The 26,174-nt window shown below is 47.3% G+C and overlaps 1 protein-coding gene across 3 annotated transcripts in view; it reads left to right on the forward strand.

Annotated features, from left to right (window-relative positions):
• KCNAB1 (potassium voltage-gated channel subfamily A regulatory beta subunit 1) overlaps nt 1–26,174 on the forward strand; it is a 357,780-nt gene that overhangs the window by 147,599 nt on the left and 184,007 nt on the right. The window lies entirely within an intron of this gene.

Genomic DNA, 26,174 nt, shown 5'->3' on the forward strand with positions numbered 1-26,174 from the left:
TGGGCGGCGGTCCCTACCCTCACTAGGGAAGCGGGACACGGGAAGACAAACAGACACTGAAGACAAACAACGGTAGAATGGTCAGACAATCCGGGTCGGCAACAGGAGGGTGCGCAGTACAGGGGGGTCAGGCAAAAACGTAGTCAAGGTCCAAAAGCAGAGGTCAGGAAAGCCGGGGTCACAAACAGGAGTCAAAGAATACGCGGGTGCAGCTGGAAGACCAAACTAACACTGGCAAGGCCTGAGAGGAAAACACACCTATTTAAATGCTGTCAGCGCTCCCGCCCCAGAAGCTGATAGGGGCGGGGAGCCTGACAGCAGCAGGGCTAATCAGGGCGGTGCTGGGGGCACGCCCCCAGTCTAGCTGCACAGACAGTTACTAGGGAAGCCAGCCTGGTAGTCAAGTGACTAGAAGCACCAGCTGCCTCCCTAGCAACCCGGCGGCGACCAGTCTTACAGCGGCCCGGGGAGATCACAAGAACCGGGGTACCTCTGCGCCGCGCTCCTGTACCCCGGGTGGCCGGACCGGTGGTGCGGGCACGGCGGCCCCGAGAGTTGCCGGTTCTGACAGTACCCCCCCTTCTACGGGGGGACACCGGACCCCCATGGCCAGGTGCGGGCTTAAGCGGGAAAGCCCTGTGGAATGCCTGGACTAGGCGTGGCGCATGAACGTCCCTGGCAGGGACCCACGTCCTATCCTCAGGGCCAAATCCTCTCCAGTGGACCAGGTACTGCAGCACACCTCTAACCCGTCGGGCATCCACCAGCCTTTCTACTTCATACTCCAGTTCCCCCTGTACCAGAGAAGGAGGAGGCGGGTTCTGGGTGGGTAGAACTGGAGTCACATACTTCTTAAGTAAGCTTTTGTGAAAAACCTTGTGGACCTTCCAGGGGTCAGGAAGTGCCAACTTATATGACACCGGGTTGATAACCTGAGAAACAGAAAATGGGCCAATGAACCGAGGAGCAAGTTTCAGGGAGGGAACCTTGAGTCTCAGATTCTTGGATGACAACAAAACTTGCTCCCCGACTACAAAAGGTGCAGAGATGGTACGTCTTTTATTTGCGTATTTACGCAGTTTCTCTTGGGAACCCTGAAGGTTCTTACGAACCTGGGCCCAAACTGTGCACAGTTCCTCAGAGGATATGTCGGCGGCCGGATTGTTCGAGACCACAGGAGTGGAAAGCGAGAACCGGGGATGAAACCCATAGTTACAAAAAAAAAGGTGACACTTGGGTCGACGAGTTAACATGGTTGTTGATAGCAAATTCGGCGAGAGGTAAGTAGTTGACCCACTGATACTGGTTATCAGAGACAAACAGTCGCAGATACTGGATAAGTTCTTGGTTCATTCGTTCCGTTTGTCCGTTACTCTCGGGATGGAAAGCGGAGGAGAAGGACAAATTTACGTTTAGATTTTTACAGAAGGCTCGCCAGAAGCGAGCGACGAACTGAACCCCTCTATCTGACACAATGTCCTCGGGGATCCCATGTAACCGAACAATCTCCTTGATGAACATTTCCGACAGAAGTTTGGCGTTAGGCAACTTGCAAAGCGGAACAAAATGTGACATTTTAGAGAAACGGTCTACTATTACCCAGATGACCGTATTCCCCAGCGAGGATGGCAGATCAGTAATAAAATCCATGGACAAATGGGACCATGGCCTGGACGGAATGGGCAAGGGAAGAAGAGGACCCTCAGGACGTCTCCTGAGATTCTTCCCCCTTGCGCAAACCGGGCACGCGGACACAAATCCCCGTACCTCCTTGGCCATGTGCGGCCACCAATAGAGTCTGGACACTAACTCCAGCGTACCCCTGATGCCGGGGTGTCCAGCTAGGACTGAAGCATGTGTCTCCTCTAACACTTTCAATCTCAGTGACAACGGGACAAATAATTTGCCTTCCGGAAGGGCTTCAGGAGCAGATTGTTGAGCGGCGTGAATGAGAGGTGAAAGGTCGGAGGAGACAGCAGCGAGGACCACCCCAGGGGAGAGAATGCTCTCAGGCTCCGGCTCGGCAGGTTCCGGAGAACCAAAGCTCCTAGACAGGGCATCAGCCTTGACATTCTTAGAACCGGGTCTATAGGTAACAACAAAATTGAACCGAGAGAAGAACAAGGCCCAGCGGGCTTGCCGAGCATTTAACCTCTTAGCGGAATCTAGATAGGTGAGGTTTTTATGGTCTGTGAGTACCGTGATCTGGTGATGGGCTCCTTCCAAAAAATGCCTCCACTCTTCGAAAGCCCACTTAATCGCCAGCAATTCCCGGTTGCCTATATCATAGTTCCGTTCGGTGGAAGAAAACTTCCTAGAAAAATAGGCACACGGTCTAAGGTTGGTGAGAGTGGAGGGACCTTGGGACAGTACCGCTCCCACACCAAACTCAGAGGCATCTACCTCCACCAAAAAAGGGCTGGACAGATCCGGTTGTACTAGGACAGGTGCAGAAGAGAACGCCGCCTTTAGGGTATCGAAGGCCCTCAGAGCCTCAGAAGACCAGGTCCTCACATCTGCCCCCTTTCTGGTGAGGTCCGTTAGAGGTTTGGCCACCACGGAGAAGTCTTTGATGAATTTGCGATAGTAGTTGGCGAAGCCGAGGAAGCGTTGAAGGGCTTTCAACGACCCTGGCTGGGCCCACTCCGTGATGGCTTTCACCTTTTCAGGATCCATCTGGAAGTCGCATGGCGTGATGATATACCCCAAAAATGATATCTTTTGTACCCCGAAGACACATTTCTCGAGTTTAGCAAACAGCTTGTTATGTCTGAGTCGAGCTAGTACAGTCTGAACGTGAGTATGGTGACTCGGCAAGTCGGAGGAAAAAATCAAAATGTCGTCTAGATATACAACCACGAACACCCCCATGATATCCTGAAACACTGAGTTCATGTACCCCTGAAAAATGGCGGGGGCGTTACACAATCCAAAAGGCATAACTAGGTATTCAAAATGCCCGAGGGGCGTATTGAAGGCGGTTTTCCACTCATCCCCCTCCCGAATGCGGATGAGGTTGTATGCTCCCCTGAGATCAAGTTTGGAAAACCATCGGGCACCAGCGACCTGGTTGAGGAGGTCAGGAATGAGTGGAAGAGCATACTGGTTTCGGACTGTGATTTTGTTTAGCTCTCTATAGTCAATACAGGGCCGGAGACCCCCATCCTTCTTCTCCACGAAGAAAAACCCGGCACCCACCGGGGATTCTGAGGGCCGGATGTGCCCCTTGGCCAGGCTGTCCTGGATATAGTCCCTCATGGATTCTCTCTCCGGAACCGTAACGTTATAAATGCGGCCCTTAGGAAGTTTGGCCCCAGGAATCAAGTCTATTTTACAGTCCCATTCCCTATGAGGGGGCAGAGCTTCAGATAATTGTTTGGAGAACACGTCAGAAAACTCGGAGAGGTATTCTGGTAGGGGGGTCCCCTCGCAGGTGGAGATTCCCATCTTCACCGCACAAAGGTGGTTGGCACAGCGGGGACCCCACTTTACCAGTTCCAACGTGTCCCAATTTACTACCGGGTTGTGCTCCCGGAGCCAGGGGAGGCCTAGGACGACGTCCACAGACAAATCTCTCATCACTAGAAAGGTGCAGGTTTCCACGTGTAAGGCTCCTATAGTAAACCTTACTTCAGGGGTAACCAGATTAACCACCCCTGCTTGCAATGGGGTGGAGTCCACTCCTGAAACCAGAATCGGGGTCTCTAAACGTAAAAAAACCCCGGACAGTTGAGCAACGAAATTAAAGTTAACGAAATTTGCCGCAGCCCCAGAATCAACAAAGGCTTGCCCAGTACGGTGGAAAGCATGAAATTCTAGGGTGCAAGGCAATAACATTTTGGATAACACAGGGAGTACCTTGGCTCCTAGACAGTCCTCCGGACAACTGCCTAGGAGCGGACGTTTTCCCTGCCATGGCTTCTTGGCGCAGGTAGCAATGCGGTGACCCGGCTCCCCACAGTAGAAGCAGAGGTTCTTCTTCAGGCGATTTTCCCGTCGTTGCTTAGGGTTCAGGGCTCCCAGCTCCATGGCCTCGGTGGTGGGAGGTGGAAAAGTCGGGTCAGTAGAAGAAGTGGGCGTGGGGAGTGGAGTGGTCCGAGCGGCGTGTCTGGCCCTCAAACGTCGGTCAGCCCGAATAGCCAGCGACATGGCTTGCTCCAGGGTTCTTGGCTCCGGGTGGGCCACGAGTAGGTCCTTCAGACCCTCAGACAGACCGGTCAAAAATAGGTCTTTTAGGGCGGCATCATTCCACCCGGATTCTGTACAGTGCTGGCGGAATTGGGAACAGTAGTCCTCCGCCATCTTGCAACCCTGGCGCAGGGCCAGAAGCTTGGAGACTGCGTAGCCGGCACGGTCGGGTTCGTCATAAATTTGACCCAAGGCGGAAAAAAAGGCGTCAGGGGATAGTCGGGCGGGAGAGCCAGCAGGTAATGAGAAAGCCCAATTTTGGGGCTCTCCCCTCAGGCGGGTAATTACAATTCCCACTTTCTGGTATTCAGTACCAGAGGAGTGGGGGCGGAGATCAAAGTAGAGCTTGCAGCTCTCTCTAAATGCGAAAAACTGACCTCTCTCTCCGGAGAAACAATCCGGAAGCGTGGCTCGAGGTTCTGTCATTGTTCCTGGAGCGGAAGCGGGTTGCATGGGACCTGCAGCTGCCGCTTGTTCCTGTCGCTGCAAGCGGGCTGTTAGGTCCTGGGCAAGGTTCGTAAGGGACTGGACCTGGTTCGCTACAGCTGCCATGGCCTCCATCGAGGGGTTCAGAGTTGCCGGGCGGATGCAAGGGTCTGACCTTCGTTCGGCCAGTGTTACTGTCAGGACAGTGTCCGGGATATGGGGGTCCCTGAGATATCCCGCAACCCCTGTCCCTGCCTACTTGCCCCCCTGGGCTAACCCCCAGGGCGACAACTGGGCGGCGGTCCCTACCCTCACTAGGGAAGCGGGACACGGGAAGACAAACAGACACTGAAGACAAACAACGGTAGAATGGTCAGACAATCCGGGTCGGCAACAGGAGGGTGCGCAGTACAGGGGGGTCAGGCAAAAACGTAGTCAAGGTCCAAAAGCAGAGGTCAGGAAAGCCGGGGTCACAAACAGGAGTCAAAGAATACGCGGGTGCAGCTGGAAGACCAAACTAACACTGGCAAGGCCTGAGAGGAAAACACACCTATTTAAATGCTGTCAGCGCTCCCGCCCCAGAAGCTGATAGGGGCGGGGAGCCTGACAGCAGCAGGGCTAATCAGGGCGGTGCTGGGGGCACGCCCCCAGTCTAGCTGCACAGACAGTTACTAGGGAAGCCAGCCTGGTAGTCAAGTGACTAGAAGCACCAGCTGCCTCCCTAGCAACCCGGCGGCGACCAGTCTTACAGCGGCCCGGGGAGATCACAAGAACCGGGGTACCTCTGCGCCGCGCTCCTGTACCCCGGGTGGCCGGACCGGTGGTGCGGGCACGGCGGCCCCGAGAGTTGCCGGTTCTGACATTACCCTTCCGAAGCTGACCACAGTATCAAAGCCAGTCATGCCAGAATTGTAATAAGCTTCAGCTTCCAATGATGTTAATGGGAGTGAAGCCCTCAATGACACTTCCACCTGATGACATCTGGACACGCTTCACTAAGGATAGGTCATCAATAGTATTTGTTTGGAAAGCCCCTTTAACTAAAAACCCCAAGTCCTTTTCCACTTTAGTTTTGCCCAATGTTTTCCCATTTAGTATATAATGGTGACATGTATTTCCTCTGCCCTTTTGTATAACTTTACATTTATCAGTGTTAAACCTCATTTTTCTGCCTAAAGGCCCATTTACACGTACCGATAATTGCTCAAAATTCATTCAAACAAAACTGAGCGAGAAGCCTGCAATACAGAGGTAAGTCTTTCAGTTTAAATGCTCTGCATGACTGCGCTGACGTCCTTAGCGGTGACATTAGCGCTCGTGCAGTCGTTTAAAAGACTGTTGACTAGAGATGAGCGAGCGTACTCGGAAAAGCACTACTCGCTCGAGTAATTTGCTTTATCCGAGTATCGCTGTGCTCGTCCCTGAAGATTCGGGTGCCGCTGCGGCTGACAGGTGAGTCGCAGCGGGGAGCAGGGGAGAGCGGGCGGGAGAGAGGGAGAGAAAGATCTCCCCTCCGTTCCTCCCCGCTCTCCCCTGCAGCTCCCCGCTCCGTGCCGGCACCCGAATCTTCAGGGACGAGCACAGCGATACTCGGATAAAGCAAATTACTCGAGCGAGTAGTGCTTTTCCGAGTACGCTCGCTCATCCCTACTGTTGACTAATGTAAAGGGCCTTAAACTTTCAGTGTATCCAGATCCATTTGCAACTGTATACAGTCCTGTTTTGTGTTATTTACTCTAGGCTGTGGTCACATTTAGTGTATTTGGTGCACACACCAAACTTTATATCAAAATCTGCATCAAAATCGTCATCAAAATCTACACGATTGCTGAAAATTTTTATATGGTTCTGCAGCAAACTTTACATCTTCAACTGAAAGGGTGAAATTTGCTGTAGTTCCACATCAAAATGTGCCCTAAATCCACAGGATTATCTGCAAATATTAATATTTTAGAGCTTAGTCGCACGGGTGCATTGGCGTCCATGTTACTGCACTAAAAGACGGCCGCACTGCGGATGCGGACGAATCTCCGCACCGTGGGAAGAAAGAACATGTGACCGGCTCCATTGCCTGTCATGTGTTCTTTCTTTGGTGTTGCGGGGAGCCGTCCATCCTAAAGTGCGGCCGTCTTCTACGTACAGTAAGGGCTCAGTCACACGGGCGCATCGGCGCCCGTGTGACTAAGCCCTTACTGTGCAATCCTTCTACAAGTTTGTTAATAAATATATTAAGTGAATAGGACCCAATACTGCCCCTGTGGTATCCCACTAGTAACCGTGACCCAATCAGAGTATGGACCATTTATAACCCCCCTCTGCTTTCTATCACTGAGCCAGTTACTTACCCAATTACACACATTCTCGCCCAGACCAAACATTCTCATTTTATATACTAACCTTTTATGTCGCACAGTATCAAACGCTTTGGAATAGTCGAGATATACAAGATCCAATGACTCTCCTCGGTCCAGTCTAGAACTTACCTCCTCGTAGAAGCTGATCAGGTTGGTATTACAGAAGTGATCTCTCATAAACCCATGCTGTTATGGAATTATATAACTATTTTCCTTGAATTCCTCCAGGATAGCATCTCCTAGAAACCCTTCAAATATTTTACCCACAATAGAAGTAAAGCCGGCTCACATGAGCGTAATTTAATTACATACTACACGTACAACATAGCCGCGCATAATACGTGGTGAATGGAATCAGTGAAAGTACATTGATTTTTATTGATCCATCAACCAAACTTGCGTATATTCATTGCGTATAATAGGTGTGTGTAAAGAAGAACACAGCATGTTCTATTTTACCGCGTATTCCCCTGTTGTTCACTATGGGTGCATACAAAAACGCTGTACATACGCAAAATCTATTGCGTATACATGGCACTTTTTTCACATGTTGCTACCCTGTTTCCCTGAAAATAAGACATACCCTGAAAATAAGACGTAGCAGGATTTTTTTTGGATTTTTGAGGATGCAGAATGCTTTTGCAGGATTTTTGAGGATGCTTAAAGTATAAGCCCTACTCCAAAATTGAGCCCTATTTACAGTTAATAAAAAAGGACAATATAAATAGTGTCCAGGCAGTAGGAAATATGAGTTAAAAGTTGGAAAAAAAAAATAACAGGAAGCCACTTAATGACAACATGCATGAGATACACTGTAATGTGCAGGCATATGCAATCACAAAAACGGTGACATGCAGCTCCACATGCCGGGAAAACACTGCGCTTTATACGCAGCGTTTTACCATGCGGCCATGTGAGCACAGCCTAAGACTTACTGGCCTGTGATTTACAGGTTCACTTTTTGACCGCTTTTTTTAAATTGAAAACACATTTGCTATCATAGGGAACAAACCTTGTCAGTGTAGTGTCCTTAAATATTAAAAATAATGTTCTATCACCTTACTTAACTTCCTTATAGCTAGGGCTGTATGCCATCAGGACCAAGCTATTTGTCCAGTTTAATCTTTTTAAGGTGGCACTGCACTTCTTTCTGGATCACATTGGTGATATTTAAAGGGGTTCTTCCATCTCAGCATTTAATGGCTGAGTTGAGAAACTCATTGGCTGTTTCCTGACCACCTAGCTGGTTGTCATAGAAACATGAGGCGACTGCCTTACACTGTTTCTGTAACTACTATTGAAGCGAATTGGTCTGAAAATAGTGTGGCACTGCTACGAAACCCACTGTTATATCATTATTGCCTTTACCTCCATGCATTTCTACCCATACAGACTCCACATGTTAATTTCCCTCCCATATATCTTCCCATAGTATGGGCTTTAAATGGGACTTTACATAGAGACAAATGCCTCTCCCTTTCTGCTTTTTACAATCTATTCTGAACAAACTGTTACCTTGTAAGTTAATTGCCCAGTCACAGCTTTCATCCAACCATGTCTCAGGTATTCCCAATATGTCATACTTTATCTCAAATATTACTGCTTCTTGTTCATCACCCTTTTGATCAGACTTCGAGCATCAGTCAGCAAGCTATTTGGAGGTTTTGGGCTATTTTTTATTTTAAGTGTGTCTTTATGAACTTTTCTGCCAGTTTTTACTGTACTAACCCCTTTGAACTGCCCCAATTTTCATTATTTTAGTCTACACTATTTTGCCCTCTATCTCTGCAGTTGCCCTACCCCCCATTAGAGAGCATTTCCTGTCATATCATTTATGCATACAGTCAGCATAATTGACATATAAATAGATAATTAGGGACAAACCTAAAAACATGGCAGACATTTCTTCTGCACATTGCTTTATGGCAGGTAATGAGTCAACCTATTCTAAGATTAGATGGTTATTACAGTGTAAGTAAAATAAGGTGTATGTCAATTGGTCAATTTAGTTGCTTCATCCAAAGGTCACGATATTTGGCAGAGTTCAGTAACAGCTAGAGTAGTAAATCCTTCCATGACTAGCACAACACCTAAATGAATGAAGATGTGTAGATGGTGATTCATAATAGAGCTCCCCTCTGGAGACAAAGGTGTCATGAGCTAAGGCATAAAAAAACTGCTCGAATTCTTTAGTAGCACATACAATCTAGTGTATTATAGAAGCTTTCAGACTGCTAGGCAATGAGCAGCAATTGACACTTTTAGTTACTGTTCACATGCTATGCCTGCAGAAGCATGATGTTAAAATGACACAGGTCAACTCAGAATCAAGAATAAGTCAAGTTAGCAGTGAATAAACTCACTTGCGTCAGGAGCAATGTTGGAAGGTCAAGCCTCGTTGGCAATTAAATACCAGAAAAGTTTCTGCAAAGCACAAGGGCCGAGATCAGAGGGTCAAGTCTGGAATTAAAACTCAATCAGGAAAAAATATAATGCTGGGAACTTTCCACCATTGACGATAAGGATGAAGCTCTAACTAGTACATACTGTAAGCCCATGTTTCCTAGAAGTCTTGTGTTATCTTTTCCGAGAATTCTCCAACATCCCTCATGCAGTTCATTCTACATCAGAGACAGACAACCCTGGAATATCTAAAATGTCTGTTCTTTCACAACTCATTTACCGCTTTTGAAAGAATAAGCAGAAAGTACTAGCTTTATATTATAATTAAACTGTTACAAACTAATTTTCCCATTTAATTAGTATATAGCCTTCTAGTATGAAATGATCAGCTCTTAACGCCAACTGTTATCTTATTTCAGTACCTTGGAGAGCCAGTGCTCCATTTACAAGGGATAAGCATTAGCGGATTAACATCTTCGCTGCTAGAGCAAGTGCATAGTTTGGCAATGATTCCATGTCCCCTATGGCATTTAAGGATTTAAGTAGAGTTCTTCAAAGACATTGGCACACCACCAGATTCCCCCTAAGCATGTTCTATGTTAACAGTTGCTTTCTCTGATCCATTGACTAAGTGATTTGTTGGCTGCTGCGTCTCTACACTTAAAGTTGCATTTGTACCTAAAGAGCGGTTTTCATTTTGTTTCATAATTTAAGATACGCTTAGATGCGTTGTAAAAATGGACCGTAAAAGCTTTTCTGCTCCTGGAATACATTGAGAAGTAATCACCTGGGACTTTAAATGTCAGCCCAATAACTTCATGACACTTTATAGAAGGGGCTGCGGGGTTTTCTTGAGGCCTTAAGGTTAGTATTGCCTACATTTCTCTTAATCAAAGGTTACTGATTTTTTGGTTGGTTGCGGCTTTATGTGTAACCATATACAATAATCAAGAACAATTTCTTAGCCTTTATTACAACTGCAAAGAAAAATATATTTCCAATGCATAAAAAATCATTTATTTTACTTTGTGCCACTGCAGAGAAATTTCTAGGGAATTTGGCCAACAAGGTGAACATGAAAAAAGTTCCTTCCCCTCCATATCAAATATTGTGAGCGACAATGATGACAATGACCTTGATAAAACCTAATTAGATGGATTCCAAAAAATGTTTCTTTTTGTTCACTTTTTTGTTGAGCTCTAAGAAAAAAAAAATTAAAATATAAATAAAGTTCACTTTTCTTGATTTAGCCACCACAAAATAGTCTGAGGCTGCAGAACGTCATAATACATACTTCAGCTGCTGCAGAACATTACAGCACACACCTCAGTTGCTAGAAATGGCCCTAATCCTACATAGTGCAGCATATTAAACTGACAGATCGGCTTAAAATATAGCGTATTTCCACATGGCTGCAATCAGTAAGTCTGTCATTACTGAATGCTGCCCCCAGAGAGGACAGCACAAGTGCCTGATCACACGCAGTATATACACTGTACATTGTCGGGGCTGAAAAATCCACATCATGAGGGCCTAAACAGATTAATGTGATTTAGTCCTGTTATCAAGACCACATAACGGGACAAAACGAAAACACTGATTTCAATTGATTTCAGTGGTTGTGTTTTCACTATTAAAATTCTCGCCTGTTAGGATTTATTCGCACGATCGCATATACACCTCAATTTCATGCCCGGGTGCATATACGGTACCCATGTGAAGCATTGGTTTCCAATGCAGCCATTCACATGGGCGAATATACGGCACGTAAATACGCCGGCAGCACGAAAAATAGGACATATACTTGGCCGGCGCATATACGCTCAGCCAAAACATAGTTCTGGAACTATGCTTTGGCCAATATATGCCGGCGGGTCCTATAGACTCCTATGGGAGCAGGGAAAGAGAAGGGAGGGGGAGGCATTTTTGCAGCGTCCTATGCTGTGAAAAGCGTACAGGTGCCTTTATATAGACACTGGAAGGCATCCCGAGGATTTTGGCAGAGCGAGGGTTTTCCAGGGTGCGGCGTATTTTTTTGCTAAAAACAACACTCGCAGTCGAGTGAGTAGACGAGAAAACGCTGGCCGTGATCACGGAAAAACGCCCATTCAGGCGCTTATACGAAGCAGGCGTGAAAACGTAAAAACACCATCGTCGTATATGCGTTCGTGGGAAAGAGTCCTTAATTGTATGGGTGAGAAAAGATAGGACTTGCCCTATCTTTCCTGCACGTGGATTAACTTATCTTCCCACAAATTTTTTCAAATTCTTCCGCTATCGCATAGAGTTTGAACGGCTGGCAAAAAAATCTTGTTCATGCGCAACTACGCTTCATGTCGGTAAGTGTGGTTGTGCATACTTCTGAAACCACCCTAAAACATGCTGCAGAAAAAATTAGCTCCAATTGGCTATGCAGCAATTGACCCGCAGGGCAGATTTTGAATCCACAGCATGTTAATTTATGCTACTTATTTGTTGAGGATTTCCCCTTTGGGTTTATTGGAAAGTCAAAATCTGCAACATGTCCCAATTTTGCTGAGGATTGCCGGTGGAACCATAACAAAATATGGCAGGATATTGCTAAAATTAAAAATAGCTCCAAAATAATTTTTAAACAACGAAAACATTTTTTCTTGCTTTCTCCCCACTCCCATGCAGAGCCTTGCCAGTTTCTCGCCTGGCCTCCAGTGATGACACATTGTATAGACACATGACTGCTACAGCAAATCTCAGGCTGCAACTGTCACGAGGTTCGAGATGTCATCGCTGGAGCCACGGAGAGATTGTTGGGCTAGCAAGCAAGCCTGTACGGAGCATGGAGCGCAAAAAGCAATTGCTCTTTTGCATCATTCCTATCAGTTGATTTTCGCGAATCAAGAAGTTTATATGTATATATCGCAAAATAGCGCCATTGAAAAATACAGCTCATTCGGCAAAAAACAAGCCGCCATACTGCTGCTTTGATCGAAAAGGTAAAAAAATATGTGGTTCTTGTTATTCAACAAAGAAAAAATTAGACAGCTGCAATTAGAGGTAGCTCTAATTGTGACCGTTACCATCTAGATGCTACTGTCAATTGTAAGAGTGGCAATTAAGTGGCCTGACAGAGTTGGGTCTTCCTCACCGGAATGGCTCAAGATTGCAGGTGGCTTTTCCTATGTCATGGCAGCCTGAAGGCTTCTGATGGCTGTTTGCCTAATAAGACCTGCCTATATGCCTGCCAAAATGCAACAAACTGCAATACTGAAGTATTGCGGTACATTGTATAAAGAATCAAATCATCACTAGTTCAAGTCCCCTATATGGACTAAAAAAAAAGGAAACATAAAAAGGTTACTTTTTTTAACTATTGCAAAAAATAAAAATCTTAACAGTTTAGAAAATCCCCTATTCCTATTTTTAAAATTAAAAAAATCTAAACAAAAAAAACATATTTGATACTGCCTTTTCCATGAAAATGCAATCTATTAAAATAATGCATTATTTATCATGCATACTAAATGCCCACAAAAAAGAAAAATACTCAATGCAAGAATTGTGCCTTATTGGTCACTCCATCTTCAAGAAAAACATTTTATAAAATGTGGTCAAAAGTTGTATGTACCCCAAAATGGTGCTAATAGAAGCTCAAGGCTCTCCCATAAAAAACAAGTTTTCAAACAATCCCGTCGATGGAAAAATAAAAACATTATGGTGGACAGACGATGGGGAGAGAAAGCATTTTTTTAAAAATATACTTTATTTTTTAACAGTAGTAAAAAAACTATATGAATTTTGATATCGCTGTAATTATTCTCACTCGCAGAATAAACTTTAGTGGCATTTATTTCTGCACAGTATATGCCATAAAAACAAATCCTCCTATAACGCAATTTAACCCTTTAAGGACCAGACTGTTTTGTACCTTAAAGACCAGACACTTTTTAGGGATTTTACCCATGTGGTGGTTTAACTGCCCTATTTATTTTCCTTTAGCTACCAAAATTATTGTTGCTGCCTTTTTTTCCCCATGACATATAGGGATATTTTTAAAATATCTTTGTCACTGACTTTTTGTCCCGTTTTTTTATTTTATTGGGGGTAAAAAGCTAAAAAAAATTATTAAATATAAATTAAAATTTGTATATTTATGCTAAAATAAAGTATCGGAACGGGTTCCTCTATTTGTTTCGGACGTTTTGATATATAATATGTATGGTTTTGGATTACAGGGCGCATATGGCAGCGGTTTTGGTTGGCATCAGCTTTGGGTTACTTTCTTTCTTTTGTATATATTGTTGTTTTATTCTGTAATTTTGTTTTACTTATGTATGTAATTATGTTTTATACTATCTTTGTGCCCCAATGACATCATGTAGGACCTCTGGGGGACATTCACGTGTTTTTTTTTTATTTGACACTTTCCCATTGTAGCTGGGGAATCCATAGGAGCCCCAGTTACAGGGGGAAACAACCCCTGTAGTGACATTAGTCAGTGGCAGAGCTGGCCAGGGTCTAGAACGACCCTGCAGCTCTGCTATAGCAAGGAATTCCGGCAGTCACGTGACCCCTGGGCTTCCGTAGTGTGTACTCGGGGATGGAAAGGTAGAAAGGGTTAAAAAAAAACCTACTGCCTTCTCTTCTGGTTTGTCAGCTGTCACAAACTGATGGATTGCAGAGCCAGGAGGCTTAAATCCCCGCCATAATTTTACTATCAGCGGGGCTTTTAGCCCAGGACCAAGCGCCGTATACTTACCGCACTTGGTCCTTAATTGGTTAATAGAAAAATCCAAACTGCTCTGGGTTTCCTCCCTTCAGTGGTCCCTAGCAGCTGCATGACTTGCCTTTACAGAGGTACAAAATCAAAACCTTCTGGCTGCCACTTTTATGGGGGTCTATTATTAGGCAAGCAACTAGGACTGGCAATGTTACAGGACCTCTGATTATAACTAGGAGTGTTATTGGGCGTTAAATATGGCTTACAGTGTTTTGGGGCACTGACTGCGACCGAGGAAGTAATTGAGTGCCTATACTTGTCTGATTCATCCTTTACAAAATTGCATTGAATTGCTTTTAAAATGAATATGGCCTCGTGACCTGTACAGCTTTTCTCTTATCAACCTTCCATTAGTTTCTGCTGATAGGGTGCATTTATTAGGTCTCAGTGTTGTTGTACCTATAGCAATGGCTGCATGAAGCTATGAGATTTCATTCATAGTAACCTAGTGTCCTATGGCAGATATTAGTTACCAAGTGCACATGATATTCCATCACTATGGCAGTGTCACTGGTAAAACAATGTGGCCAGTTATTGGTGGTTTCACATCGGGGGCAGAACCTTCGGCGAGAGGTTTCATTGCAAATCTGGCTGCAAAACTGGGCAGGTGTGTGGAACACAGGCGACCCAATTATGGTCAATGGGGTCTGCCTGGCGCTGTTCACGTCCGTCCTGAGACTGAATCATTTGGCTGTGAAGCTTCCCCATTCCTGCTCCCCGAACGGAGCAGGAAAGCGGAATCTCCAGCATAAGTGTGCAAGCACCCTAATTGTCTTAATGTAGCCCCATTAACAAAGGGGTTGTCCAACCAGTAAATATTATACTTATTGTGCAGCTCATCAAAAATTGCACAGAGCCAAGTGCTGGAGGACACACATGTTCAGTGACATTCCTCACCATTAGCGTGTTTTCCTGAAAAAAAGACCGACCCCTAAAATAAGCCCAACCCTGATTTTCGTGGGGGGCTTAACATATAAGTCCTACCCCAAAAATATAGCTACACTACATAAAAAAGCAATACATTACCTAGCAGGCGCTGTCTGGGTCCCTCCTGCTGGTCTCCAGAGTTCCAGCACGCTTGCTTGTGGTCTTCAGCCGCTGACAGAAGATTGCTTGCTGGTAACAAAGTTCATAAACCCCCACTTTCAGCAAGGGATGGCTCTGATTGGTTCTCGAGCACCATGGCTGAGCCAACTAATGCAGCGTTCCATTAACCAATGTGATGGCTGTGACTGGTTCTTCGAGCACTGTATTTATTGGCTGAGCTGTGGCGCTCGAGAATCAATTTAGAGCCCTCCCTTCCTGGAAGTGATCTACTGTTGGCGGCTGAGGACTGCAAGCAAGCACGCAGGAGCTCCGGAGACCAGCGGTAGGGACCCAGACAGCGCCTGCTACGTAAGTATGATAAGGCATTTCCAAAAATAAGACCTAGTGCCTCTAAAAATTGATATAAGGCAGAGTCTAATTTTTGGGGAAATACTGTATATCCTCATTCCTATTATCTGTGTAATAATCCTTTGCTGACTGGACAGCAATCTATACAAACTCCTTCTACATGCAGAAAAGGACCTGATTCTGAGCAATGCCAGAGAAATACACAGCAAAGCTGAGCAGACTGCTTTTAAGGATTCTCTAGCTTAAAAAAGACTCCAGTAGGAGTTGAAACGTTGTTGCCAATCTATGTATATGGAACAATAAAGAACTTCGTTTTTGGAAGAAACAGGCTGTGCTGCTCAATTTCTTTGGTTATGCTTTTGAGGACTGACTTGAGAACAAGCAAGGACTATTTCCTTTCACTGGTCCAAACTCCAAAGTATAATTATCATCTACGTGCAGGAGAACTTACTGGCAGGGTTGGCAACCTAAATTTTTATTTTTTTCTGGACCTTTCCGAAAATCATGAACAACCAACATTTTTTATCTGCAAATTGGAAAACCATAATGAACAATAAAGAACAGAAGTGATATATGTTTATTGGGCAGATACTGATATGAACTCATTACCAGCATTTACACTGTAAAATCACTGATAAATATATGCACAATAATCTTCTATAGTTCCACCAGCCTAAAAAAAAAATTCTGGATACATTATTTTTTTTCATAGACACTAGAAAAAAAATCCCAAACTTTGATGGACTCTCCAGGAATTGCTTGATGGGCGGCAACCCTGCTTACTGGGAACTATAGTTACAGCTGCCAGAGGGGGAAGGAAATTGACTTTGAAACTTGCTGGTGATTATTATTTATAGCTGCCATGGGGAAGGATGGGGATTGAATGGTGTACTGTTGATCACACTGGGTCACTCTGCCCACTCACAATAGTACAGGTTAGCAGTGGTGCTGAGGGGAACATAGAGGTGGAAGATGAAACTATATTTGGGGGGAAAAAACACAAAGTAGTTTAAAATAGTAGTTAATAATATGAACTTCATTTGTGGGATAAATCCTTTAATATCCTATCATCTCGCAGTTATGCTTACTGTGGAAGATTAAACAATTTCCATAAAAGTGTAATACTCCTTGCATCTCCAGATGACTGTACAATTCTTGTGCTTGCAATGCTTTCCATGAGGGTAGGTTAAATATTATAGGAGGAAATGTATATCAGCTGACCCTCATCCTGCCCCCTACAGTCCTGAAGGTACAACCTGAAGTGAAGCTCATGTCTTGCTATATTAAGGGGTCATGCCCACAGCCAGGTTGGATCCCGACTGCGAAATCTAGCCACGGAATCAGACCCAGCGCTCCCGAGAGACCTCATAATCTTCTCTCCGGATCCATCTTGAGCGTTTCGTCCGGCAAGTCGGCACGCATGCGCTGTGCAGGCATGATGCACCAGTGCTGTGCTGTGACGCAGATTCTCGCGGTACTTCCACAATGTCCACTGCGCGGAATAATGCAGTACAGACGGCTTCCATTGATTGCAATGGAAGTCGTCTGTGTGATTTTCCGCACAGAGTAGAACATGCTGCGATTCTCCCCTGTGGGCGGAAAATCGCAGTTGATTTCTGCTCATGGGCAAGGAAGAATCTTTTAACCTAGCATGTCTATGGACGGTCATTGCTGTAAAATTCGCGCGGGCATCTGGCTGTGAATTATTTTATACAAGATCTGTTCTATTATGTATCATCGATTTTCAAGGTCTGAAATTTGCGGCAATTTCTGTTTACCTGCAGTATTTACTCTAATACTACATTATTAGAGAATTGGGCAGTACATAGTGATGCTGGGGATAAGTCCTTTTTGTTTAGGATTAGAGATGAGCGAACGCGTTCGTCCGAGCTTGATATTCGTGCGAATATTAGGGTGTTCGGGATGTTCGTTATTCGTGACGAACACCATGCGGTGTTCTGGTTACTTTCACTTCCTTCCCTGAGACGTTAGCGCGCTTTTCTGGCCAATTGAAAGACAGGGAAGGCATTACAACTTCCCCCTGCAACGTTTAAGCCCTATACCACCCCCCTGCTGTGAGTGGCTGGGAAGATCAGGTGTCACCCGAACATAAAAGTCGGCCCCTCCCGCGGTTCGGCTCAGATGCCTGGTGAGTTAGATGAGGGACAGTGCTGTTTGTACCGGAGCTGCTGTAGGGAAAGAATTGGTAGTTAGTGTAGGCTTCAAGACCCCCCAAAGGTCCTTATTAGGGCCACTGATAGCTGTGTGTTGGCTGCTGTTAGCAGTGGGATTTTTTTTTTCTCAAAATCGCCTCTGCAGACCGTTGCACCTGGCATTAGGGACAGAAGTGCTGCATAGGCAGGGAGAGTGTTAGGAGTGAGTGTAGCCTTCAAGAACCTCAACGGTCCTTTCTAGGGCCATATTTATCCGTGTGCAGTACTGTCCAGGCTGCTGTTGGCTGTGCTGCATTTTTTTTGGGCTTCTCAAAATCGCCTCTGCAGAGCATTCCACCCTCCATTGATACTGCAGGGAAAGAATTGTATAGGCAGGGCCACAACACAGTTATTATTCATAGAATAAACGCAGTGCTGCCTGTTGGTGGGAAAAAACTGAAAACAAATCTATTTGTCCAGCCTCTGTCCGTCCTTACGGGCGGTGGACACGTGTGAGCTGCGTGAAAAACATTGCTAAATCATACGCAGCCAGCTACGCTTTACTGCTGGGTTCGCCATTTGCTTTCCTTAATTGGGAAAAAAAATACCTGCTCTCCAAGAGTTATAATAACTCTGCTACCCTCACGTTCTGTGACACATAAGCAGGGACACAGCACAGTTATTAAACTTCTCAGGTTCATTGAATATACGCAGTGCTGCCTGTTGGTGGGAAAAAACTGAAAACAAATCTATTTGTCCAGCCTCTGTCCGTCCTTACGGGCGGTGGACACGTGTGAGCTGCGTGAAAAACATTGCTAAATCATACGCAGCCAGCTACGCTTTACTGCTGGGTTCGCCATTTGCTTTCCTTAATTGGGAAAAAAAATACCTGCTCTCCAAGAGTTATAATAACTCTGCTACCCTCACGTTCTGTGACACATAAGCAGGGACACAGCACAGTTATTAAACTTCTCAGGTTCATAGAATATACGCAGTGCTGCCTGTTGGTGGGAAAAAACTGAAAACAAATCTATTTGTCCAGCCTCTGTCCGTCCTTACGGGCGGTGGACACGTGTGAGCTGCGTGAAAAACATTGCTAAATCATACGCAGCCAGCTACGCTTTACTGCTGGGTTCGCCATTTGCTTTCCTTAATTGGGAAAAAAAATACCTGCTCTCCAAGAGTTATAATAACTCTGCTACCCTCACGTTCTGTGACACATAAGCAGGGACACAGCACAGTTATTAAACTTCTCAGGTTCATTGAATATACGCAGTGCTGCCTGTTGGTGGGAAAAAACTGAAAACAAATCTATTTGTCCAGCCTCTGTCCGTCCTTACGGGCGGTGGACACGTGTGAGCTGCGTGAAAAACATTGCTAAATCATACGCAGCCAGCTACGCTTTACTGCTGGGTTCGCCATTTGCTTTCCTTAATTGGGAAAAAAAATACCTGCTCTCCAAGAGTTATAATAACTCTGCTACCCTCACGTTCTGTGACACATAAGCAGGGACACAGCACAGTTATTAAACTTCTCAGGTTCATTGAATATACGCAGTGCTGCCTGTTGGTGGGAAAAAACTGAAAACAAATCTATTTGTCCAGCCTCTGTCCGTCCTTACGGGCGGTGGACACGTGTGAGCTGCGTGAAAAACATTGCTAAATCATACGCAGCCAGCTACGCTTTACTGCTGGGTTCGCCATTTGCTTTCCTTAATTGGGAAAAAAAATACCTGCTCTCCAAGAGTTATAATAACTCTGCTACCCTCACGTTCTGTGACACATAAGCAGGGACACAGCACAGTTATTAAACTTCTCAGGTTCATAGAATATACGCAGTGCTGCCTGTTGGTGGGAAAAAACTGAAAACAAATCTATTTGTCCAGCCTCTGTCCGTCCTTACGGGCGGTGGACACGTGTGAGCTGCGTGAAAAACATTGCTAAATCATACGCAGCCAGCTACGCTTTACTGCTGGGTTCGCCATTTGCTTTCCTTAATTGGGAAAAAAAATACCTGCTCTCCAAGAGTTATAATAACTCTGCTACCCTCACGTTCTGTGACACATAAGCAGGGACACAGCACAGTTATTAAACTTCTCAGGTTCATAGAATATACGCAGTGCTGCCTGTTGGTGGGAAAAAACTGAAAACAAATCTATTTGTCCAGCCTCTGTCCGTCCTTACGGGCGGTGGACACGTGTGAGCTGCGTGAAAAACATTGCTAAATCATACGCAGCCAGCTACGCTTTACTGCTGGGTTCGCCATTTGCTTTCCTTAATTGGGAAAAAAAATACCTGCTCTCCAAGAGTTATAATAACTCTGCTACCCTCACGTTCTGTGACACATAAGCAGGGACACAGCACAGTTATTAAACTTCTCAGGTTCATAGAATATACGCAGTGCTGCCTGTTGGTGGGAAAAAACTGAAAACAAATCTATTTGTCCAGCCTCTGTCCGTCCTTACGGGCGGTGGACACGTGTGAGCTGCGTGAAAAACATTGCTAAATCATACGCAGCCAGCTACGCTTTACTGCTGGGTTCGCCATTTGCTTTCCTTAATTGGGAAAAAAAATACCTGCTCTCCAAGAGTTATAATAACTCTGCTACCCTCACGTTCTGTGACACATAAGCAGGGACACAGCACAGTTATTAAACTTCTCAGGTTCATTGAATATACGCAGTGCTGCCTGTTGGTGGGAAAAAACTGAAAACAAATCTATTTGTCCAGCCTGTGTCCGTCCTTACGCCTGTGGAGACGTGTGAGCTGCGTGAAAAACATTGCTAAATCATACGCAGCCAGCTACGCTTTACTGCTGGGTTCGCCATTTGCTTTCCTTAATTGGGAAAAAAAATACCTGCTCTCCAAGAGTTATAATAACTCTGCTACCCTCACGTTCTGTGACACATAAGCAGGGACACAGCACAGTTATTAAACTTAGATAATTCATTCACTAGAGGCAGTGGGGCCTTTCGTTTTCCAAAAAGGGCAAAAATTATATTTGGCCTGCAGTCTTGCGCCAATTTATTTCCTGCCTGGGAAATCTAATCACTGGTAATACAGCATGCTGAGGGGTAGGGGTAAGCCTAGAGGACGTGGACGTGGACGTGGCCGAGGACGCGGAGGGCCAAGTGAGGGTGTGGGCACAGGCCAAGCTCCTGATCCAGGTGTGTCGCAGCTGTCTGCTGCGCGATTAGGAGAGAGGCACGTTTCTGGCGTCCCCACATTCATCGCCCAATTAATGGGTCCACGCGGGAGACGGTTATTAGAAAATGAGCAGTGTGAGCAGGTCCTGTCCTGGATGGCAGAAAGTGCTTCGAGCAACCTATCGTCTACCCGCAGTTCTGCGCCGTCCACTGCTGCCAATCCGAATCCTCTGTCTGCTGCTCCTCCTTCCTCCCAGCCTCCTCACTCCACTACAATGACACCTGCTCAGGAGCGGGAACACTCCCAGGAACTGTTCTCGGGCCCCTGCTTAGATTGGGCAGCAGCGGTTCCTCTCCCACCAGAGGAGTTTATCGTCACTGATGCCCAACCATTCGAAAGTTCCCGGGGTCCGGGGGAAGAGGCTGGGGACTTCCGCCAACTGTCTCAACAACTTTCTGTGGGTGAGGAGGACGATGACGATCAGACACAGTTGTCTTGCAGTGAGGTAGTAGTAAGGGCAGTAAGTCCCAGGGAGCAGCGCACAGAGGATTCGGAGGAAGAGCAGCAGGACGATGAGGTGACTGACCCCACCTGGTGTGCAACGCTTACTCAGGAGGACAGGTCTTCAGAGGGGGAGTCAAGGGCATCAGCAGGGCAGGTTGCAAGAGGCAGTGCAGTGGCCAGGGGTAGAGGCAGGGCCAGACCGAATAATCCACCAAGTGTTTCCCAAAGCGCCCCCTCGCGCCATGCCACCCTGCGGAGGCCGAGGTGCTCTAAGGTCTGGCAGTTTTTCACAGAGACGCCTGACGACCGACGAACAGTGGTGTGCAACCTTTGTCGCGCAAAGCTCAGCCGGGGAGCCAACACCAACAGCCTCACCACCACCACCATGCGCAGACATATGATGGCCAAGCACCCCGCAAGGTGGGACAAAGGCCGTTCACCGCCTCCGGTTTGCACCCCTGCCTCTCCCCCTGTGCCCCAACCTGCCACTGAGATGCAACCCCCCTCTCAGGACACAGGCACTACCGCCTCATGGCCTGCACCCACACCCTCATCTCCGCTGTCCTCGGCCCCATCCAGCAGTGTAGTTCAGCGCACCGTTCAGCCGTCGCTTGCGCAAGTGTTCGAGCGCAAGCGCAAGTACGCCGCCACGCACCCGCACGCTCAAACGTTAACCGTCCGCATCGCAAAATTCATCAGCCTTGAGATGCTGCCGTATAGGGTTGTGGAAACGGAGTCCTTCAAAAGTATCATGGAGGCGGCGGCCCCGCGCTACTCAGTTCCCAGTCGCCACTACTTTTCCCGATGTGCCGTCCCAGCCCTGCACGACCACGTCTCCCGCAACATTGTGCGCGCCCTCACCAACGCGGTTACTGCCACGGTCCACTTAACTACGGACACGTGGACAAGCACAGGCGGGCAGGGCCACTACATCTCCCTGACGGCACATTGGGTGAATTTAGTGGAGGCTGGGACAGAGTCAGAGCCTGGGACCGCTCACGTCCTACCCACCCCCAGAATTGCGGGCCCCAGCTCGGTGGTGGTATCTGCGGAGGTGTATGCTTCCTCCACTAAAGCACCCTCCTCCTCCTCCTCCTCCTCTGTCTCACAATCAAGATGTGTTAGCAGCAGCATGTCGCCAGCAGTCGGTGTCGCGCGGTGTGGCAGCACAGCGGTGGGCAAGCGTCAGCAGGCCGTGCTGAAACTACTCAGCTTAGGCGATAAGAGGCACACGGCCCACGAACTGCTGCAGGGTCTGACACAGCAGACCGACCGCTGGCTTGCGCCGCTGAGCCTCCAACCGGGCATGGTCGTGTGTGACAACGGCCGTAACCTGGTGGCGGCTCTGCAGCTCGGCAGCCTCACGCACGTGCCATGCCTGGCCCACGTCTTTAATTTGGTGGTTCAGCGGTTTCTGAAAAGCTACCCACGCTTGTCAGACCTGCTCGTAAAGGCGCGCCGGCTCTGCGCACATTTCCGCAAGTCCCACACGGACGCTGCCACCCTGCGCACCCTGCAACATCACTTTAAGCTGCCAGTGCACCGACTGCTGTGCGACGTGCCCACAGGGTGGAACTCTACGCTCCACATGTTGGCCAGGCTCTATGAACAGCGTAGAGCTATAGTCGAATACCAACTCCAACATGGGCGGCGCAGTGGGAGTCAGCCTCCTCAATTCCTTTCAGAAGAGTGGGCCTGGTTGGCAGACATCTGCCATGTCCTTGGTAATTTTGAGGAGTCTACCCAGGTGGTGAGCGGCGATGCTACAATCATTAGCGTCACCATTCCTCTGCTATGCATCTTGAGAAATTCCCTGCAAACCATAAAGGCAGCTGCTTTGCGCTCGGAAACGGGGGCGGGGGAAGACAGTATGCCGCTGGATAGTCAGGGCACCCTCCTGTCTATTTCTCAGCGCGTACAGGAGGAGGAGGAGGAGCATGAGGAGGATGAGGAGGAGGGGGAAGAGACAGCTTGGCCCGCTGCTGACGGTACACCGGCTGATTGCCTGTCATCCTTTCAGCGTGTATGGCCTGAGGAGGAGGAGGAGGAGGAGGATCCTGAAAGTGATCTTCCTAGTGAAGACAGCCATGTGTTGCGTACAGGTACCCTGGCACACATGGCTGACTTCATGTTAGGATGCCTTTCTCGTGACCCTCGCGTTGCACGCATTCTGGCCACTACGGATTACTGGGTGTACACACTGCTCGATCCACGGTATAAGGAGAACCTGCCCACTCTGATTCCCGAAGAGGAAAGGGGTTCGAGAGTGTTGCTATACCACAGGACCCTTGCGGACAAGCTGATGGTAAAATTCCCAGCCGACAGCGCTAGTGGCAGAAGGCGCAGTTCCGAGGGCCATGTTGCAGGGGATGTGCGTAGATCGAGCAGCATGTACATCCCAGGCAGTGCAACAGTCTTTAAGGGCCTGGCCAGCTTTATGGCTCCCCACCAAGACTGTGTCACCGCTCCCCAGTCACGGCTGAGTCGGCGGGAGCACTGCAAAAGGATGGTGAGGGAGTACGTAGCGGATCGCACGACCATCCTTGGTGACGCCTCTGCCCCCTACAACTACTGGGTGTCGAAGCTGGACACGTGGCCTGAACTAGCCCTGTATGCCCTTGAGGTGCTTGCTTGTCCTGCGGCTAGCGTGTTGTCGGAGAGGGTGTTTAGTGCGGCTGGGGGAATCATCACCGATAAGCGTAGCCGCTTGTCAACCGACAGTGCCGACAGGCTAACACTCATCAAGATGAACAAAGGCTGGATTTCGCCAGACTTCTGTTCTCCACCAGCGGACAGCAGCGATACGTAAGCAATACGTAGGCTGCACCCGCGGATGGAAGCTACGTTCTCTCTCACCATCCAAAACGGGGACATTTGTGCTTCATCAATCTGTGTCTAATATTCCTCCTCCTCCTCCTCCTGCTCCTCCTCGTGAAACCTCACGTAATCACGCTGAACGGGCAATTTTTCTTAGGGCCACAAGGCTCACTCAAATAATTTTTCTGAACAATTTTTATAAGTTTCAATGCACTTAAAAGCATTGGAACTTTAACTTGAACCAATTTTTCGTTACACTGGGCTGCCTCCAGGCCTAGTTACCACTTAAGCCACATTAACCAAAGCGATTAATGGGTTTCACCTGCCCTCTTGGCTGGCCATGGCCAATTTTTGGGATGTACATTAGTACTGTTGATACAGCAATTTTTGTGGGCCCTCGCCTACAGTGTAATCAAATTAATTTTTAGCCCACCTGCATTACAGCTGACGTTACCTCAGCTGTGTTGGGCAATGCAATGGGATATTTTTGTGTACCGCCGGTGGGTTCCAGGGAGCCACCCATGCTGTAGGTGCACACTGAGTTTTTACTACATCTGTACACTTATAAAGAACCCCAGTCAGACTGGGGCATGCAGTGTGGGCCGAAGCCCACCTGCATTAAGCACGACATTACTACCTCAGCTGTGTTGGGCAATGCAATGGGATATTTCTGTGTACCGCCGGTGGGTTCCAGGGAGCCACCCATGCTGTGGGTCGACAGGGACTTCACAATAGGGAGTTGTACCTGCCTGTGTCTATGAATTAAAAAGCCCGGTCTGACTGGGGCATGCAGACACCTTGACAGAATGAATAGTGTGTGGCACATAGGTTCCCCATTGCTATGCCCACGTGTGCAGCTCCTGATGGCGGTGGCACAGGATTCTATTTCTCATTGCTTCTGTACAGCATTGTGGGCTATCGCTCCGCCACTTTTAAAGAGGGTCGCTGCCTAGCCGTGCCAACCTCTGCAGTGTGTGCCTGCGGTCCCTCGTCATGGCAGACGCAATTCTAAATAGACATGAGCGTGGTGTGGCATGAGGGCAGCTGAAGGCTGCGCAGGGACACTTTGGTGTGCGCTGTGGGGGGGAGGGGGGGCGGTTGGGCAGCATGTAACCCAGGAGAAGTGTCAGTGGAGTGTCATGCAGGCAGTGATTGTGCTTTGTTGGAGGTAGTGTGGTGCTTAGCAAAGGTATGCCATGCTAATGAGGGCTTTTCAGAAGTAAAAGTTGTTGGGAGGGGGGGGGCCCACTCTTGCCGGTATTGTGGCTTAATAGTGGGACCTGTGAACTTGAGATGCAGCCCAACATGTAGCCCCTCGCCTGCCCTATCCGTCACTGTGTCATTCCCATCACTTTCCTGAATTGCCCAGATTTTCACACATGAAAACCTTAGCGAGCATCGGCGAAATACAAAAATGTTCTGGTCGCCCATTGACTTCAATGGGGTTCGTTGTTCGAAACGAACCCTCGAGCATCACGGGAAGTTCGTTACGAATAACGAACACCCGAACATTTTGGTGTTCGCTCATCTCTATTTAGGATCAATTCAATTCCATTTCTGCTGCTCATGCGTCCTTATGGACACTCCACATGCTGATAGCTGTAAATAGTATTTACAGTATACACATAGCATGAAATGTAACATTTTCAATCTGTAACCTATTGGTGAAATTTCCGGGTTTAGGGGCTAATACTTCTAACTGAACATGTGGGGGTGGTCTTGCTGCAGTGCTGCATGAAAGATGCTGTTCTTAGATATAACATAATCCACTTCTCCCTTCTGGTGCATTGTGAGGTTTTGGAGGCTCTAAGTAATTAGTTTGCTCTATAAAGCATATAAATCACTTCAGTGTATTGCAACTACTGACATTTCTGCTCAAACATTGGCACATACTGTACTCTGTGCACTGGGATATGCTTGTTGGATTCTGCAGTGTCACAAAAACCTTGAGGTTCTTGTGTATTTAGGAAAAGAGCTGACACAGGTCCTGCATCACTTCAGTGTATTGTCAATGGGCAAATGCTGCCTTATCA

This window comes from Eleutherodactylus coqui, chromosome 1, assembly GCF_035609145.1.
Source record: "Eleutherodactylus coqui strain aEleCoq1 chromosome 1, aEleCoq1.hap1, whole genome shotgun sequence".
NCBI classification, from domain to species: Eukaryota; Metazoa; Chordata; class Amphibia; order Anura; family Eleutherodactylidae; genus Eleutherodactylus; species Eleutherodactylus coqui.